The sequence below is a fragment of the Salvia miltiorrhiza genome, chromosome 5 (genome assembly GCF_028751815.1).
Source record: "Salvia miltiorrhiza cultivar Shanhuang (shh) chromosome 5, IMPLAD_Smil_shh, whole genome shotgun sequence".
Lineage (NCBI taxonomy): Eukaryota > Viridiplantae > Streptophyta > Magnoliopsida > Lamiales > Lamiaceae > Salvia > Salvia miltiorrhiza.
The window spans coordinates 17,433,187-17,452,330 of NC_080391.1; the positions used below are offsets into that span (position 1 = coordinate 17,433,187).

General features: G+C 37.9%; 1 long non-coding RNA gene across 1 annotated transcript; it reads right to left on the reverse strand.

Moving 5' to 3' along the window:
* Positions 1 to 10,736: 10,736 nt before the first annotated feature.
* LOC130986449 (uncharacterized) lies at positions 10,737 to 13,562 on the reverse strand. Its single transcript, XR_009089270.1, has 4 exons — positions 13,466 to 13,562; positions 13,310 to 13,374; positions 11,704 to 11,779; positions 10,737 to 11,110 (listed from the first exon to the last, which is right to left on the reverse strand). It is a non-coding gene; the product is annotated as an uncharacterized LOC130986449 (long non-coding RNA).
* Between the last annotated feature and the right edge of the window lie 5,582 nt (positions 13,563 to 19,144).

Below are 19,144 nucleotides of genomic sequence, written 5' to 3' on the forward strand. Positions count from 1 at the left end.
ATTTGCACATAAGTAGATCATACATCACATAAAGATAAGAAAATTATCTATACATATGTAAAATTGAACCCAAGACCCCTCAATAAAGTGGTGCAAGTCATTTTTTTTTTTTTTGAGGCATGGTGCAAGTCAATTTTAATCACACTTTTTCTCATTTTAGGATAATACCATTTTCAAGGGGGTAATCAATTAGTTATATAGATAGTCTTTGGTAAATTATGAGCTCTTTTGATTTATACATGTGTATATGGATAATATTTTTGAAAATTGGTCGAAAACTATTATTGAAGTATTTACGTTGAGCATTCATTTGAATAACCTATTCACTTTATTTCTTTTTTTCCCCTTCCTTCCTAATGGTAATAATTTTAGTTTATTTTGTTGAAAATTCTATATATGGCTTCTGAATTTTGATGTCCACACTCTGCTCACAACTATTCTCTTTAAATTTCATCAAGAAGTTAGTTTTAGACTTCGGATATAGATTAATTATGATGGCTTCCAACAGTATAGAGGACTTTGCTTTCTTCATTTATAATCCCTAACTATTGAAAAATTGCGTAAAATGTTGAAATATTTATGGTTTTTGTCATGATTCCAATATCCACCATACTACTCATAACTTTCGATGCACAGAGAACTATAAATGGGCCGAATATTAGCTACTCGATTTAGTATACCTCAATGTGGTTACTTAGCAAGAGCTTGAAACTCACAAAGTGTATGTGCAAATTAATTTATACTACTTATTATAAAAGAGTTCTGTTTTATAAAATTTGATTTGTCTATTATATCTCTATTATATGTCTAATTTAAGGGCATTATTATTATTATTATTATTATTATTATTATTATTATTATTATTATTATTATTATTATTATTATTATTATTATTATTATTATTATTACTCCCTCCGTTCCATTGATCTTGTCATGTTTTTCTTTTTGAGTTGTCCCATTTATATTGTCATGTTTTTATATTTGGTAATAATTTTATGCTACAAACAATATGGTCCCACACCTTTACACATTTTTACTACACTAATTATACTCTCCTTAATAATCGTGTCTAAAAAAAATAGGACAAGCCTAATGGGACGGAGGGAATATTATTTCAAAAGAATTCTACTGCAATCACAATTTTAAATAAGGAACTCTTCAATTTTGCTCCATTAATTAATAAAAATGAATGTCAAACTTTTATACCAAACATAAAATCTCCGAAATGTAGTAAAAGCTCACCGGTACCGCTTCCAATAAAAATTACTCCCCCGTCTTAATTAAATAGGCTATAAGGCTTGAGCACAGATGTTAAGAAATAAATAGTTTTAAAGAATATAAAGGATAAAATAACTTTTTTTAGGATATATTTGTCCAAAAAATAAGAGAGAAAAATAAAGATATTATTTTTTAAATGAAATGAGAGATAAGTATGTGTGGGTCACAATAGCATTTGGTGTAAATAATTACTTATGTGGGGATATTTATTATATATTGACTTTCCATTTTAGAAAGTGGCATATTGAATTAGGACATCCAAATAAAAAAACATGACCTATTAAATTGAGACAAATGAAGTATAAAATACTAAATATGATTGTATTGATTGATAAGTACTCAAATATGCTAAGAGATAAGTACTCATATTGAATTAGGACCTCTCACTGTTCACACACAGGAGGTCACACCGTTTGGTGTCTGTAATGGATAGAATCCGTGCAACCCGAAACTATGCGGCCCAACGGGCCGGCCCAATGAAGCAAGTCCAAACGTGAGTCAATAGTTGTTGAATACCTAGAGAAAATAGGAAGACATGAAAGGTCGTTTCCGGGGTAGTCGAAGCCGTAAGGGTTTCAAAGAATATTCTGGAAACCCTACTCGCCACCCTACGAGCCCATAACATATATATACACCAGCCCATTGACATAAGGAGGGATAATCATTCATTCCCACTCTGGCACTCACACACGATCTCTTACTCCCGCTATCCCCGCTCTTTCGTTCCGCCTCCACGCTTACAATTTTCTAGGGTTCCGATCGTCCGACTGGCCCCGACGTCTGTCGCCCACACCGCTCATTAGCTCTACCTCTGACTACTGGATCATCCGGATCAGTCGGAGAACTCCCTTATTACTAGCCTTTTTCTATCTTCTCTCCATCGCTTAATTATTGTCATTACGTTACTTACGTTATTATTCATATCAATTCACTGACTTGAGCGTCGGAGGCCCTTCCATCGACACCCCCACCGGTGCTCTTCGGAGGGCTCTAACGTTGCTTATGGTTTCAGGTTGCTAGTGCCCATCGATCCAGACGTCACTTCCGTAATTGTTGGATTCACCCCCTACAATTTGGCGCCCATCGTGGGGCCCTAGCAATCAAGGAATTCCGATAAGCCGTGCCCAAGTTACACTATGAGTACTCCAAACGAATCCCACGACATGAACGACGCCCCAAACCAATAGGGCTCAACCCAATCGGAACTACTTGCCCAAGTGGAGGTGAACGCCCGGATCTCCGCCTTGGCCGATCAACAGGGGAAACACCATTCTCTCTCGCTTATGGGATGGAGGCGGTAATCCCAATGGAAAGTGAAGTACCCACCGCCAGACATGAGCTTACAACAGACGATGGGAATCAAGAGGCCATGTGCCACGAGTTAGATCTCCTCGATGAGAAACGGAACGAAGCAAATATCCGACTAGCTTCCTACCAACAAAGCATCTCCAGACACTACAACAAACACATCCGTACCCGCACATTTAAGTCGGGCGATTGAGTGTTACGAAAAGTGTTCCAAAACACAAAAGAAACAGGTGCGGGTAAATTAGCCCCGAATTGGGAAGGACCGTTTCTGATCACCAAAGTGGTTGGACTCGGAGCATACAAATTGCAATCAACGGACGGACGTGACATCAGCAACAGCTGGAATGCAATCCATCTCAAACAGTATCACGCTTGAACTCTACGCTACTACTTTACTTTATAAGGTCTTCCGAGACCAACTCAATCTACTACATGCTTACTGGCCTTTCCATACAGGTCAGAACTACATTCGGACTTGATCCCTGAATTGGGTATGTAGGCAGCTCTAAGGAGCGTAGCCCCCCCTCCCCCTCCACACTTGTCTGACCATGACGACAGTTTAGCCTTAAGTTTATCAACTAAGTCTAAATGGGGGGATAAATTTTCGTGTAAAAGGCACAAGCCCGTTCCAACCCGCATATCCTGAATTTAGCCTTAAGTTCAACAACTAAGTCTAAATGGGGGGATAAATTTTCGTGTAAAAGGCACAAGCCCGTTCCAACCCGAACACCCTGAATTTAGCCTTAAGTTTATCAACTAAGTCTAAATGGGGGGAAAAAATTATCACATAAAAGGCGCAAGCCCGTCTCGCCCTGAACACCCTGAATTTAGCCTTAAGTTCAACAACTAAGTCTAAATGAGGGGATAAATTTTCGTGTAAAAGGCGCAAGCCCGTTCCAACCCGCATATCCTGAATTTAGCCTTAAGTTCAACAAGTAAGTCTAAATGGGGGGATAAATTTTCGTGTAAAAGGCACAAGCCCGTTCCAACCCGAACACCCTGAATTTAGCCTTAAGTTTATCAACTAAGTCTAAATGGGGGAAAAAAATTATCACATAAAAGGCGCAAGCCCGTCTCGCCCCGAACACCTTGAATTTAGCCTTAAGTGTATCAACTAAGTCTAAATGGAGGGAAATTTTTTTCACAAAAAAGGCGCAAGCCCCGTCTCGCCCCGAACATTCTAAATTTAGTCTTAGTTTAAACAATTAAGTCTAAATGGGGGGGGAATTTTCACATAAAAGGCGCAAGCCCGTCTCACCCCAAACACCCTGAATTTAGCCTTAAGTTTAAACAACTAAGTCTAAATGGGGGGAAAAAAATTTCACATGAAAGGCGTAAGCCCCGTTTCGCCCCGAACATCATGAATTTAGCCTCAAGTTTATCAACTAAGTCTAAATGGGGGGAAAAATATTCACATAAAAGACGCAAGCCCGTCTCACCCCGAACATCCTGAATTTAGTCTTAGTTTAAACGCCTAAGTCTAAATGGAGGGAAAAATTTACATATACAAGGCGCACGCCCGTTTCAACCCGAATAGCATCCATTTAGTCTTAGTTTAAAAACTAAGTCTAAATTGGGGGGGGGGAAATGGTCATCCTGCCATGAAACGCTCGATTGCCCAGCTCAACCGACACGGTTCGAATACCGGAGCGATGCTGAAACTAAACGACGTGACCCTGCACGCCCGACACACCTCCATCATCCATGTTGGGGAAGCCCCAACTTCACCACCCCACGACCGGCACGCCCTGCACGCCCGACATACCTCCATCATCCATGTTGGGGAAGCCCCAACTTCACCACCCCACGCCCGGCACGCCCTGCACGCCCGACGCTCCTCCATCATCCATGTTGGGGGAGCCCCAACTTCACCACCCCACAACCGGCATGCCCCGCACGCCCGACACATCTCCATCATCCATGTTGGGGAATCCCCAACTTCACCACCCCACGCCCGGCACGCCCTGCACGCCCGACGCTCCTCCATCATCCATGTTGGGGGAGCCCCAACTTCACCACCCCACGACCGGCACGCCCCGCACGCCCGGCGCTCCTCCATCATCCATGTTAGGGGATCCCCAGCCTCACCTTCCTACGCCCCGCACGCCCTGCACGCCCGACACTCCTCCATCATCCATGTTGGGGAAGCCCCAACTTCACTACCCACGCCCGGCACGCCCTGCACGCCCGACGCTCCTCCATAATCCATGTTGGGGGAGCCCCAATTTCACCACCCCATGACCGGCACGCCCCGCACGCCCGACGCTCCTCCATCATCCATGATAGGGGATCCCCAGCCTCACCTTCCTACGCCCCGCACGCACGGCACTCCTCCATCATCCATGATAGGTGGTCCCCAACCTCACCTTCCTACGCCGCACACGCCCTGCTCGCCCGGCCCTCTCGCGTCAACCATTTTTGGGAGCCCCAATCGAGTCTTCCTATGCTCGCCTTACACGCCCTACGCTCCAGCCAGCCAAACGACACGCCCTCCTCTTCTCCGGCAAACCCCCCTCGAAAATCAAAGCCAAGGACATACGGATCACACGAAAAACTTCAAAACTCCATAGTTATAATATAACTAAGGAGTGGGGGACAAACTGTAATGGACAGAATCCGTGCAACTCGAAACTATGCGGCCCAACGGGCCGACCCAATGAAGCAAGTCCAAACGTGAGTCAATAGTTGTTGAATACCTAGAGAAAATAGGAAGACATGAAAGGTCGTTTCCGGGGTAGTCGGAGCCGTAAGGGTTTCAAAGAATATTCTGGAAACCCTACTCGCCACCCTACGAGCCCATAACATATATATACACCAGCCCATTGACATAAGGACGGATAATCATTCATTCCCACTCTGGCACTCACACACGATCTCTTACTCCCGCTATCCCCGCTCTTTCGTTCCGCCTCCACGCTTACAATTTTCTAGGGTTCCGATCGTCCGACTGGCCCCGACGTCCGTCGCCCCTTATTCCACACCGCTCATTAGCTCTACCTCTGACTACTGGATCATCCGAATCAGTCGGAGAACTCCCTTATTACTATTCTTTTTCTATCTTCTTTCCATTGTTTGATTATTGTCATTACGTTACTCACGTTATTATTCATTTCGATTCACTGACTTGAGCGTTGGAGGCCCTTCCATCGACACCCCCACTGGTGCTCTTCGGAGGGCTCTAACGTTGCTTGTGGTTTCAGGTTGCTAGTGCCCATCGATCCAGACGTTACTGACGTCACTTCCGTAATTGTCGGATTCATCCCCTACAGTGTCCCCTTGGGGACATATGTGAAGAGATATAAAAACATAGTGTTGTTGCGTACAAAGGGTATAGAAACTAAATTATTTTTGAAAATGGTCATATACATTAAAAATATATTTTGCGTATATTATATAGAAACAATATACTCACGTAACCATTTTGAAGAAGGAAACACAATATTTGGCCACTAATTGAAAAAACACAAAATTTGACATTTTTTTACGTTTTAGGGTTGTTTTGCCCTTAATTAGGGCGGACCAGATTCGAGTTTACGTGTGGAATAGACACACATGGCACTATTAGTGCCAAAAGTACCAACAGAAAAATAAAAATTCAAGTAAATTGGTACACTTGGCACTATTAGTGCCAATAGTGTCATGCACGAATGATACTAGTGACCATATTAGTGTCAATAGTGTCATGTACTTGTGCTAATACACTATCTTGTCTTATATATAGATGTGTACAATTATATGACCATTTTGAACACTTCCCCGTAGGGTTTTGATGATTCATTTAGGGTTTAGATTCCTCATTTAGCGTTTAGATTATCCATTTAGGATTTAGATTATCATTTAAGGTTTAGATTCCCCATTTAGGGTTTAGATTATCCATTTAAGGTCTAGATTCTCCATTTAGGGTGCTGCACAAATGGTACTTAATTATGGTCATAGTGTCATTAGTATCATATACTCTCTCTTATGGTCACTAGTTACATTCGTGCATGGCACTATTGCCAAAAGTACCAATTTACTGAGATATTTTTTTTTGGTTGGTACTTTTGGCACTAATAGTGTCATATGTGCCTAACCCGCACGTACGTATACCCGAATCTGGTCCGCTCTAATTAAGGGCAAAACAATTTTAAAACATAAAAAATAGTCAGATTTTGTGTTTTTTCAATTAGTGGTCAAATATTGTGTTTCCTTCTTCAAAATTGATATTTCAAAAGCGTTCTCTATTATATATATATATATATATATATATATATATATATTAAATCTAATATAGGGATTCAATCAAAAAATAAAAAAATATAATCTAAGGATTATAGTATAATAATTCATATTATAAATCTAATCTACATATTTTCTCACTTCATTTGACATAACTTACATTATGTTCTCTTCATTTGTCATATTGTGAATCATGTTTATTATTGTATCTCTTTGATCTTAAAGTTATTTAGTTTTTTTGTTAGTTGTTGCAATATATCTTCTAATTTTCAATTTTGATTGATGTAAAACATATAACTAATTTAGATTATATCTATTTATAGAATAGTTTTATATATACATTGGTAATAGTTGTGCACCTTCTAGAAAATTTTAGATATAAAAATATTTTGTAATTAGAAAAATAAAAGATGAAAAGCAAAAAAAATCTAGAAAGTAAAAGAAAGTACACTTGTAATTAATGTGAAAAGATAAATCTAGAAAGAAAAATCTAAAAATTATTTAAATTGCATATAAAGTCGGATACCAAATGATTGACTAATAATCCATTATCGAATAAATATATTTCGTCCTTACTGAAATCATGAAGTAAATATAGAAATAGAAATAAAAGAAAGATATATTGAGTGATTATAATATGATTCATACACATTTCAATTACCCACACTAAATTATAGTTACGTACAAAATCTATATCTATACTATATTAAAACAGCAGTTTTCAATTAGAAATTGATTTCAAATCAATTTGAAATTGATTTGAATGGCAATTTTGATAATACTTTTAATATGAAGGTTAAAAAAAAATTATTAACACCACTAACTCATTTCACACGTTCACACTAATTCAACAAAATATATTAATTACTTAGAAAACACTATTCAAATATATTTATTCAATTTGATTTTCTTTTAAATTCATCAACTTTAATTTATAAAAAAATATTCAATATGGATGTTAAATTAAAGATAATGACGATATCTTTAATTTGATGTAAAAATTATAAAAAATAAATTTAAAACCAATAAGTTATTATAGTTTAAAGTCACCAAATTATTTTTTTTCTCTCTCCTCTCTCTTCTCTCATCTCTCATTTCTCATCTTTCATTCCTTTTTCCATATTTTTTTATTTTATTTTTTATGTTTTTACTATAGATCAGTATTTTTTATATTTTACTATTTATATTTTTATTATATCAGTTTAATGCAATTACAATGATGAAACTTATATTTGTTCATTTTAGAAATCTTTAGCTTAAAAATATTTTTTTAAAGGTCAACTTTATATTAATATAAATTTGTAGATAAATAACTAATATATAGTATATCTTAAAAATCGAATTTTTAAGCTTCAAAATTACTCATTGGAAAATTAGTAATTAGAGAACCATTATCGATTTTCTTTAAAAATAAAAAATAAAAGTAAATTGAAGAGTTTAATTTTTTAGTAGCACATTTATTTAAATTTACTGAAATTGTATACATTTTTTTTTGGAAAATGAACGACACATATCTCATGTTAAACCCTTTATTTTTTCACTTTCCAATTGAAAAAAAAAATGTATACATTGTAACTTTATTTTAAAATTTGAGCATAAACAAAATGACCTCATAAATATGCATTCGAAAACTATATTAAACTACAGTTATACTATATGTAAATAAATAGTTTTGTACATCTTAGAATATTATATGATCCATAATGATACTCATTATCATCTATACTTGCTTTTGATATTTCATAATTTATTTATTTATAAATTTATACACATTATCAATTAAATCAATTAATTGCTATTTCAATAATTGAAAATTCGAATGTTTTCAGATTGATATTTTTATTGAGATTATATTGTGAATAATTTATTTTTTATTGAGATCATTTATGTTTATATTTACTTATATATATATATTATGTTTAACATTTTTATTTATTTATTTAAATTATCGTTCAATTTCGATGATGGTCGTGCATCGCACGAGCGGGCACATACTAGTACTATATTAAAACAGCAGTTTTCAATTAGAAATTGATTTCAAATCAATTTGAAATTGATTTGAATGGCAATTTTGAAAATATATTCAACATGAAGGTTACAAATAAATTATATCCCACTCACCCCACTATCTCACTTACACATTAACCCATTCAAAAAATTCAAATAAATCCACTAATATATTATAAAAACTAACGATCAATTACTAAAACTATATTTGAATGGTCTTTTATTTAATTTTATATGTATATCCATATTCACAAATTATAAATTCAAATTGATACTCTAAATAATGCACATGCTATAGATAATTAGGTAGAAAAATTAGATTGTATATTCGAAGAAGTATTTTACTGTATATCAAAAAGATGGGCACTTGTATTACCGTAATTCACTTATATATTGATATATATATATATATATATATATATATAATGCATATTCAATGAAAATGCTTTAGATATAATATTTTTTATGGTGAAAATTATCACATAATTCATATTAGAATTTGACGATCTAACTTAGAACATTCATTTTTCTTGGAATAACCTCATTCATCATAAGTTTATGCATAAAAGACAATTCAAATGTATTTCATTTTTTTTATTACCATAATTATAAATTTAATGTGTATTATATGAAATTTGAAATATTTTTCTACCAAGAAATTGATTTCAAATCAATTTGAAATTGATTTGAATGACAATTTTGATAATACTTTTAATATGAAGGTTAAAAAAAATTATTAACACCACTAACTCATTTCACACGTTCACACTAATTCAACAAAATATATTAATTACTTAGAAAACACTATTCAAATATATTTATTCAATTTGATTTTCTTTTAAATTCATCAACTTTAATTTATAAAAAAATATTCAATATGGATGTTAAATTAAAGATAATGACGATATCTTTAATTTGATGTAAAAATTATAAAAAATAAATTTAAAACCAATAAGTTATTATAGTTTAAAGTCACCAAATTATTTTTTTCTCTCTCCTCTCTCTTCTCTCCTCTCTCATTTCTCATTTTTTAAAATTCACGGTTCTTTCATTCCTTTTTCCATATTTTTTTATTTTATTTTTTATGTTTTTACTATAGATCAGTATTTTTTATATTTTACTATTTATATTTTTATTATATCAGTTTAATGCAATTACAATGATGAAACTTATATTTGTTCATTTTAGAAATCTTTAGCTTAAAAATATTTTTTTAAAGGTCAACTTTATATTAATATAAATTTGTAGATAAATAACTAATATATAGTACTCCCTCCGTCCACTAATTCAAGGCCTACTTGCCTTTTTGGGACGTCCACAAAAACAAGGCCTACCTATTTTTGGTAAGTTTTTATTCATTATTTAATCAAAAAAGTCAAAGATTTTTTACAAAAAAGTGGAACCCTTTCTCCACTCAACTAATAAAAATACACTTCTTCTTAAAAAGTGGGACCCTTTCTCCACTCAACTAATAAAAATACACTTTTTCTTAAAACCCGTGTTTTTTCCCCTAGGCCTTTAATTGGTGGACGGAGGGAGTATATCTTAAAAATCGAATTTTTAAGCTTCAAAATTACTCATTGGAAAATCAGTAATTAGAGAACCATTATCGATTTTCTTTAAAAATAAAAAATAAAAGTAAATTGAAGAGTTTAATTTTTTAGTAGCACATTTATTTAAATTTACTGAAATTGTATACATTTTATTTTGGAAAATGAACGACACATATCTCATGTTAAACCCTTTATTTTTTCACTTTCCAATTGAAAAAAAATGTATACATTGTAACTTTTTTTTTAAATTTGAGCATAAACAAAATGACCTCATAAATATGCATTCGAAAACTATATTAAACTACAGTTATACTATATGTAAATAAATAGTTTTGTACATCTTTGTCACACCCCAATTCTTGAAACAATAACTATAACTGGGGTACGACTAATCATCTAAATGAACAAGGGAAAATCCTTGTGAAATCTGAATAAAAGGGATAACAATCGGGCTTAGCCCCTTTGGATGAAGAAAGACAGGTATTCAAGTGATACGAATCAATCAACAAACATAACAACTTCAAGATCACAAGTTTAGTGTCATGCTTCAGATAACCAACATTCACTGATTGAAATACTTTGAGAGTCAATAGTTTAGGCTCAACACAAGATATTGTTTAGAATCGCAACATGATAGGTCTTAAGTTAAGAAACAAAAGACAGATACTGGCTAATTCTGCAGCGGAAATCAAGATAAGGAGTTGAACTCTAGCCTCAGCTCTGCCCCGTCATCACCAGCCATTAACCTGAAAACATTTGAAAGTAATTTTGGGCTAAGTACTAATGTACTTAGTGGGCTGCAACTTTTAAAGCATTTCATAATCTGAAGAACAGTTTATCCAATCTTACTGACATGACATAGAAGGTTTTAAAGAGAAATAACTTCTATGCATGTTAAAACATTTTCATATATATATACTTAATTATTTTGCGCGCGTTTGCACACTCCATTCTGTTACTCGCTGTGATCCCGGACCTCTAGCCACCGACGGATCTCTGTCTCCCGCTGACTTGAACTGAGGGCGTAACCCAGCCAAGTATAATAAACCTCGGAAATTAATCCAGACAGGCCTATTATTTCTATGCTCCGGAACACATCCCGTCGAGCACCCTTATAACGCCTCTGGTTAGTGCCCGATGGAGATCAACCCACCGAGTCATCTAACAAGTGTACACAATTCTCAAACAACGTTTTAGGTCATAAGAGAACCTCAATTGATTAACTGTACGAGCATTAAACATGGTAGAGTGCACAAAAATATTTTATTGGATAAACAGTTTATATTACACGAATATTTAAGCTCAATAGCTAAATCATACATTTGAAAAATAAGCCCACCTGTCTAGGCAAAGCCTGTCGTTTAACCTTATCTCTGAATCGGAATAGCAGTGCTAATCCTCCTGATGCTCAAAGCCTACAAGAAATCTATTCTCAATAGGTCTCCTTGAATTCTAATCTTAAGTCATGGTGTAGTGCTTAATATTCTATGATTCACTTAGCCGGGTTTTCAAAATTTAATGAATAAATAATTGAAAACATTTCTCTTGAGTTAAGAACACCAACAATATTCTTACTCATTTTTTTTTTTTTTTTTTTTTTAATAATTGGAATTATAAATAAAACCAATTAAATCATAAATATTCTTATTGCAAAATATAATGCAAATCTTGTCATGCTTAGCATATAATAAGTAATTACTTAAAATATGCTTATAATAATAATTTAATATTATTATAAAAATTTACTCTTTGAAAATAATTAATCAAACTTAATAAGTCTAATTAATTAAAATAGTATAGTCCATTTTAAATAAAGAAGCTGCACAGCCCAATTGAATAAATTAATAAAGGCCCAGCAGATTTAATAATTAAAGCCCAACTGAAACAAAAATAAATAAAATCTCGGCCCAAATACTCATAAAAATCGGCCCATGACTCGAGCCCACAACTTAATTAAAATCGGCCCACTCAAGCCCACTACTAATTAAGCCCTAGCCTAGCCCAACATCCTCACCCCTCCTTTTCTTCCCCCATCGGACGCACACACATAAACACAAATGCACACACACAAACACAAACGCACACACACGCACGCAGCAGCACTCTCTCCCTTCCTCTCGATCTTTTCCGGCGGCTGTAGCAGCTCCGTCTCCACCACCCGACCGCCGTCCCCTGACTCCCTTCTCCATCTTCGGTCGGTCAGCAGCAGGAGAAGCGGACTGCCGCCCAGCCTCCCTCTTCATCCTTCTCTCTTCCGACGGACGACGGCAGCCACCGCCGGATACGCCGCCGCCCCCTTGACTCTCATCTCCCTCTCCTCTAATCTCTCTTCCTCTGAATCTCCGGTGCACAGCAGCAAAAGCCGCCGCCGACCAGTGACTCCGACTCCCACACTTCCGCCGCTCAAAGTTCAAATCGGAAATGACCCCTCTCCTCTTCTCCAGCCGTGGCCGGGCAGCAGTGGCACCGCCGCCGCGCCCTGCCTCCCTCCGCTGCACCCCATCGAAGCAGCCGCTCCTCTCTCCCCACCCTCTGTTCACAGATCCGGCAGCCTCGGTCAGTGGCTCCGCGCCACCACCGTCAGCACACCATTCCCGGCGAGCAACCATGAAGGCCACCGCCGTCCTCTCCTTCGGCTCACACAAATACAACTCTCATCCTCCCCGACTCAGCAGACCCAACCAGACACTCAACTCCAACATTTGAACTCGGCAATCAAAAATCAAATTCAAGACTTTTTCTTTATTCTTATTAATAGATATGCTTCAAAATAAAATCTTTTCTTTTCAATGAATCATGCTATCATGTATGTATATGTAATAATGAAAGTCATACTATTGAAATGCTTGAATGTTTTGTTGTGTATATTGGTTTACTGGAATGGCACATATGAAGAGCTTGATTTTTAACAGTCGAGCAAATGAGGTAAGGGCTCGAGAGGAAACCTTTAGGTATTTAGGATGTGAAATGGTTGCTGCCTGATTCTGAATTTGCTTGTTTGCTGGAATCACTGCACAATATTTCAGATTTTTGCTTCTCTTCAATATATGCAGAGAAACTAAGAATGAGATGGAGAAATCTCAAAGTTGAGAGGAATTTACCTATGGTTGCTGCGCACTTCAGGGATGAAGAAGAGCTTGTGAGGAAATTTCCAAGTGGATTGATTGTTGTAAAATATTGATTTGCATGTGATTGATTTAACAAAAGTATGGCTGATTGCTTAAAAAAAATATGGCTAAAGTTGTGATTTTGGGGAGACAATGTATCGTGTGTGGTTGGAAAGGAAATTCTTTAGGTGAAAAGAGTGGATGGGTGGTTGGAAAGGGAAAGAGTGGATGGGTGGTTGGAAAGGTGTTAAAGTGGCTGATGGGAGAATAAAATAAAATACAATAAAAATCTTCCGGGTTGTACTATGAAAACTGTAATGTTCGTTCAGTGTTCGTTAAATAAATATCTCGTGAAAATACTTGAAAGGTAAATTAAATAAATATGCAATGCATATAAATTCAATAACTAAATTTACAAATATTTTTGTAAATCATTTTTGTTGGAATTAAAAATAAATTTATTTTCTTTTATCCGGCGTGAATCAACTTAATATCTAAGTTCAAAAATTATTCTAAACTTAGCAAAAAGGAACGGGGTATTACATCCCTCCCTCCTTAAAAAAAATTTCGTCCCCGAAATTACATACCTTGATAATCTAGCTGGGGATACTTGACTTTCATTGAATCTTCAAGTTCCCATGTGGCCTCTTCCATCCCGTGATGGTTCCACTTCACTTTAACGAGAACAATGTTCTTGTTACGTAAAACTTGAACCTTGCGATCAAGTATCTGGACTGGTTTCTCTTCATAACTTAAGTCCTGGGCTAGGACCACTTCATCATGCTTAATCACATGTTTTGGATCAAACACATACTTTCTTAACTGAGAGACATGAAACACATTGTGTACGTCTCCAATACTGGGTGGCAATGCCAACCTATAGGCTACAGGGCCTATCTTATCTAGGATCTCAAAAGGTCCTATAAAACGGGGTCGTAACTTGCCCCTCTTTCCGAAACGTATAACTCCCTTTGAGGGAGAAACTTTGAGGAAAACTCGATCCCCAACATTGAATTCTAACTCCGATCGGCGTTTATCGGCGTAAGACTTTTGTCTATCTTGAGCTTCTTTGATTCTTTGCTTGATGTGGTCGACCTTCTCAACCATCTGTTGGACCAGTTCAGGACCTAACAACTTTCTCTCGCCCACCTCATCCCAGTAAAGTGGCGATCGACATTTTCGGCCATACAAAGCCTCATATGGAGCCATTCCAATTGTTGCTTGATAACTGTTGTTATAAGCAAATTCTATAAGAGGTAACAAATCCTCCCAACTTCCACCTTTGTCTGTGACAATCGTTCGCAGCATATCTTCTAGGATCTGAATCGTTCTTTCTGACTGCCCGTCAGTCTGAGGGTGGTATGCTGTGCTGAAATTCAGCTGAGTGCCCATTGCTTCTTGTAAACTTTTCCAGAAACGCGATGTGAATCTGGTGTCACGATCTGACGTGATAGATACAGGTACACCATGAAGGCGTACTATCTCTCTGACATATAACTTTGCAAGTTTCTCCAATCCAAAAGTCATTTGAATTGGCAGAAAGTGCGCCGACTTTGATAATCGGTCCACTATGACCCAAATAGCAGTGTTTCCACGTGCCGACCTCGGTAGGCTCACTACGAAGTCCATGTTAATGTGCTCCCACTTCCACTCAGGGATAGATAGTGGTTGCAGCATTCCATACGGCCTCTGATGCACGGCCTTCACTTGTTGACAAGCGAGACATCGCTCTACAAACAACGCTACATCTCTTTTCATTCCTTTCCACCAGAAAATTTTCTTCAAATCCTGATACATCTTTGTGCTGCCTGGATGTGCAGTGTAAGGAGTATCATGAGCCTCGCTCATAATCTCATTCTTTAATTCTTCTTTGTGTGGCACACACAATCTTTCACCAACCATAAGTGCATTATCCTTTGCTTCAGTGAATCCTTTCGTTTCATTCGTTCTTGCAGCTAGACGCATCTTCTCCAAAAACCAATCTTCTCTTTGTGCTTGCACAATTCTTTCCCTCAAATCAGGTTTAGCTATCAATGCAGCAACACAACCCGATACTGTGTCTGGAGGATGAACAATTTCCAAACTGAGTGAGGCGAAGTCACGGATCAGTTCCTTCTGCTGGGTGATGAAATACCCTAGCTTAGCCTTCGTCTTTCGACTCAGTGCGTCAGCTACTACATTCGCTTTTCCTGGATGATAACTGATGGTGCAATCGTAATCCTTTACTAATTCGAGCCATCTTCGTTGTCTCATGTTCAAATCCTTTTGCTCGAAGAAGTATTTCAAACTCTTATGATCTGTAAAGATCTCACACTTTACTCCATAGAGGTAGTGTCTCCAAATCTTCAGCGCGTGCACGACGGCTGCTAGTTCTAAATCATGAGTAGGGTACTTCAGCTCATGGGGCTTCAATTGACGAGACGCGTATGCTATCACTTTCTGATTTTGCATCAACACGCAACCCAATCCTAGTTTCGAGGCATCAGTATACACCACGAATTCTTCATTCTCTTCTGGTATTGCTAACACTGGTGCAGTAGTCAGCCTAGTCTTCAGCTCCTTAAAACTTTGTTCGCATGCTTCAGACCAAACGTATTTAGTCCCCTTTTTCAAAAGCTGAGTCATTGGCCTAGCCAATTTCGAGAATCCTTCGATGAATCTTCTGTAGTATCCTGCTAGACCGAGGAAACTCCTGATCTCATTGACATTTGATGGTGCCTTCCATTCCTTGACTGCTTCGACCTTGGCGGGGTCTACTTTGATTCCTTCAGTCGACACGATGTGACCGAGAAACATCACTTCTCTCAACCAAAACTCGCATTTGCTGAATTTAGCAAACAATTTCTCATTACGCAGGGTTTCGAGTACGATGCGCAAGTGCTCCTCGTGTTGTTCTTCAGTCTTAGAGTAGATGAGGATGTCGTCAATAAACACTAAGACAAAACTATCGAGATATTGATGGAACACTCGGTTCATCAAATCCATGAAAACGGCTGGGGCATTCGTTAATCCAAAGGGCATCACTGTGAACTCGTAATGTCCGTAACGCGTTCGAAATGCTGTCTTTGGAATGTCTTCTCTTTTCATCTTGAGTTGATGGTAACCAGATCTTAGATCAATCTTGGAAAACACACCGGCTCCTTTCAACTGATCAAACAGGTCGTCTATCCTTGGAAGAGGATATCTATTCTTTATCGTGAGCTTGTTCAATTCTCTATAGTCGATACACATCCTTAGTGAACCATCTTTCTTCTTGACGAACAAGACCGGTGCTCCCCACGGTGATACGCTAGGTTGTATGAAACCTAGATCCAACAGTTCTTGTAGTTGCACTTTCAATTCTTGTAACTCCGGCGGAGCCATCCTGTATGGTGCCTTCGACACTGGCGCTGCCCCGGGTTCTAGATCAATCGTGAATTCTAGTTGTCTGTTCGGTGGCATACCGGGCAATTCTTCGGGAAAAACGTCTTTGAAATCTCGCACCACTGGAACTTCTTCGATCGTTTTCTCTGCCTCACATTCTCCTGTCAAACTGACTAGGAAAGCCTCACATTCTTATGCCATGAAAACTTGCCTTCTCCTTTCCAGCGGATTGGAAAGAGATCTTCCTCTCGCTACACAGTATCGTGGCACCGACTTGAGTAAGCCAGTCCATCCCTAGGATTATGTCAAACTCTATCATAGTGATGACATACAAATCTGCCTTAAACGTTTCAGCACCTATGTTCAGCTCTAAGTTCGAGATAATGTCCTTAGCAGCCAATCTTCTACCACCAGGGGTGCTAACTTCTAAAATTGTCTCAGCCAATTGTGGAGCCAGTTCTAATCTCTTACAAGCAGTATGTGAAATGAAAGAGTGGGACGCTCCAGTATCAAACAAGGCTATAATCGGCACGTCGAAAACATTAATCATACCTGCCAAGTTTCCTTGGTTTCCCGCTGCTTGTTTTTGGTTAAGGGCATAGGCCCTAGCATTATGTGGCTGTCCCCGTTGTCCTCCAGGACCCTGATTTTGTCGCTGTTGATTTCTGGGGTTTTGCTGTTGAGGTGCTCCTCCGTTCTTCTTCGGACATACTGAAGCATAGTGCCCAGTTTCCCCACATCTATAGCATATATTCATTCCTTTCAGGCATTCCCCTGAATGAGGTCGCTGACACTTTGGGCAGAGTGGTCGTCCCATTGCTTGCGGCTGTTGGTTCTGACGCTGATTCTGATTTTGGTTAGCAACCCATGGTTTCTTCCCATTTCCATTTCCAGGGTTTCCTCCAGTTCCTTCGTTCCACTTTCTTTTTCCTTTACCACCATCTTGAGGTGGTACAAATCCAGACTGTCCCGGAGCTTTCCCTTTTTCCTTTGGTAGCAATGACTCAATGGTAAGAGCCCTGCTCAGAGTTTGTGCGTAGGTGAGACCTCCCTGGCTTGCTAGGGAGATTGATATCTCGTGGCGCAGTCCATTCCTGAATTTTTCTGCACGCTTCTCATCAGTGTCCACCAGCGTCGGAGCATATCTTGATAGCTGATTGAAGGCTCTATCGTACTCAGTAACTGTCCCAGCCCTCTGCTTCAGATTCCAGAACTCATTCTGCTTCTTCTGTCTATAGCATCCCGGTATGTATTTCTCATATAATTCAGTCTTGAAATCTTCCCAAGTGAAATTTTCCCACTGTTCCTCAGTCATTGTGCGCCTCACCGATTCCCACCAGAAGTCGGCTTCGTCCACCAGTTGGTAGGTTGCACAAGTTACTTTGTCTTCGTCATCGCAACGGATGTAGTTAAAGATACGCTCTATGGCCCTAACCCACTTTTCGGCGTCTGTTGGATCGCCCAGCCCGTCAAATGTTGGAGGTTTTTCCTTGCGAAACTTCTCTTCAGCAGTACGATTTGGTGCTACTTGTTGGATTGGCTCTTCAGGGATGAATCCCCTGCCGCGTCCACGACCACGACCACGTCCTCGTCCCCTACCGCGTCTTCTTGGTGCGTCTTCCATTCTGATTTACGAACGAAAATAACACAAAAGTGAGACTTATTCTGCATGCATGCATACATATATACATACATAGATATACTTAAGGTATATTACTTCTATAGTGTAACCCTATGAAAGGCTAACTCTATGGGGAAACTGATCTATCTGGGTGGAATACTCAAGTGAATCCTTAATCTTATCTCATTGCTTCTACGTTATAACATATCTATGTTAAACGTTTCTATCTTACCAGTCCTTACTTAAATCGATCAAGCGGGGCTATCACGACTAACATTCCCAAGACATTCTTGGGTGGTACTCAAACAGTTGTAAGAGTTCTTATTATTCTGATCGTATAGGCAGTGAACTTAAAACAATAACATAACTTTCTTATTCGTTCATTCTCTTTGAAACCTGAAACATGTGGACATTTAATGTCACATGAAACTTTTCTATTGCCGGGATTCAAAGGATCTAACTCGACCATACATCTGATATTCGTGAAAAGCTCGATAGTCCTAAACACGACTTTACTTCATTTTATCGTTAAGGGCTCGGGTTGTCCCAAACACGATACTTAGCTGGTTATATGAGTCGGAGACTCAAAATAACAATATGAAAGCAATTAGCAATTCATAACTTATAGCATATGGAAAGCGTTAAGCAATTCACATAGCATCATTTACTGAAGCGCGCACTTCTTGAAA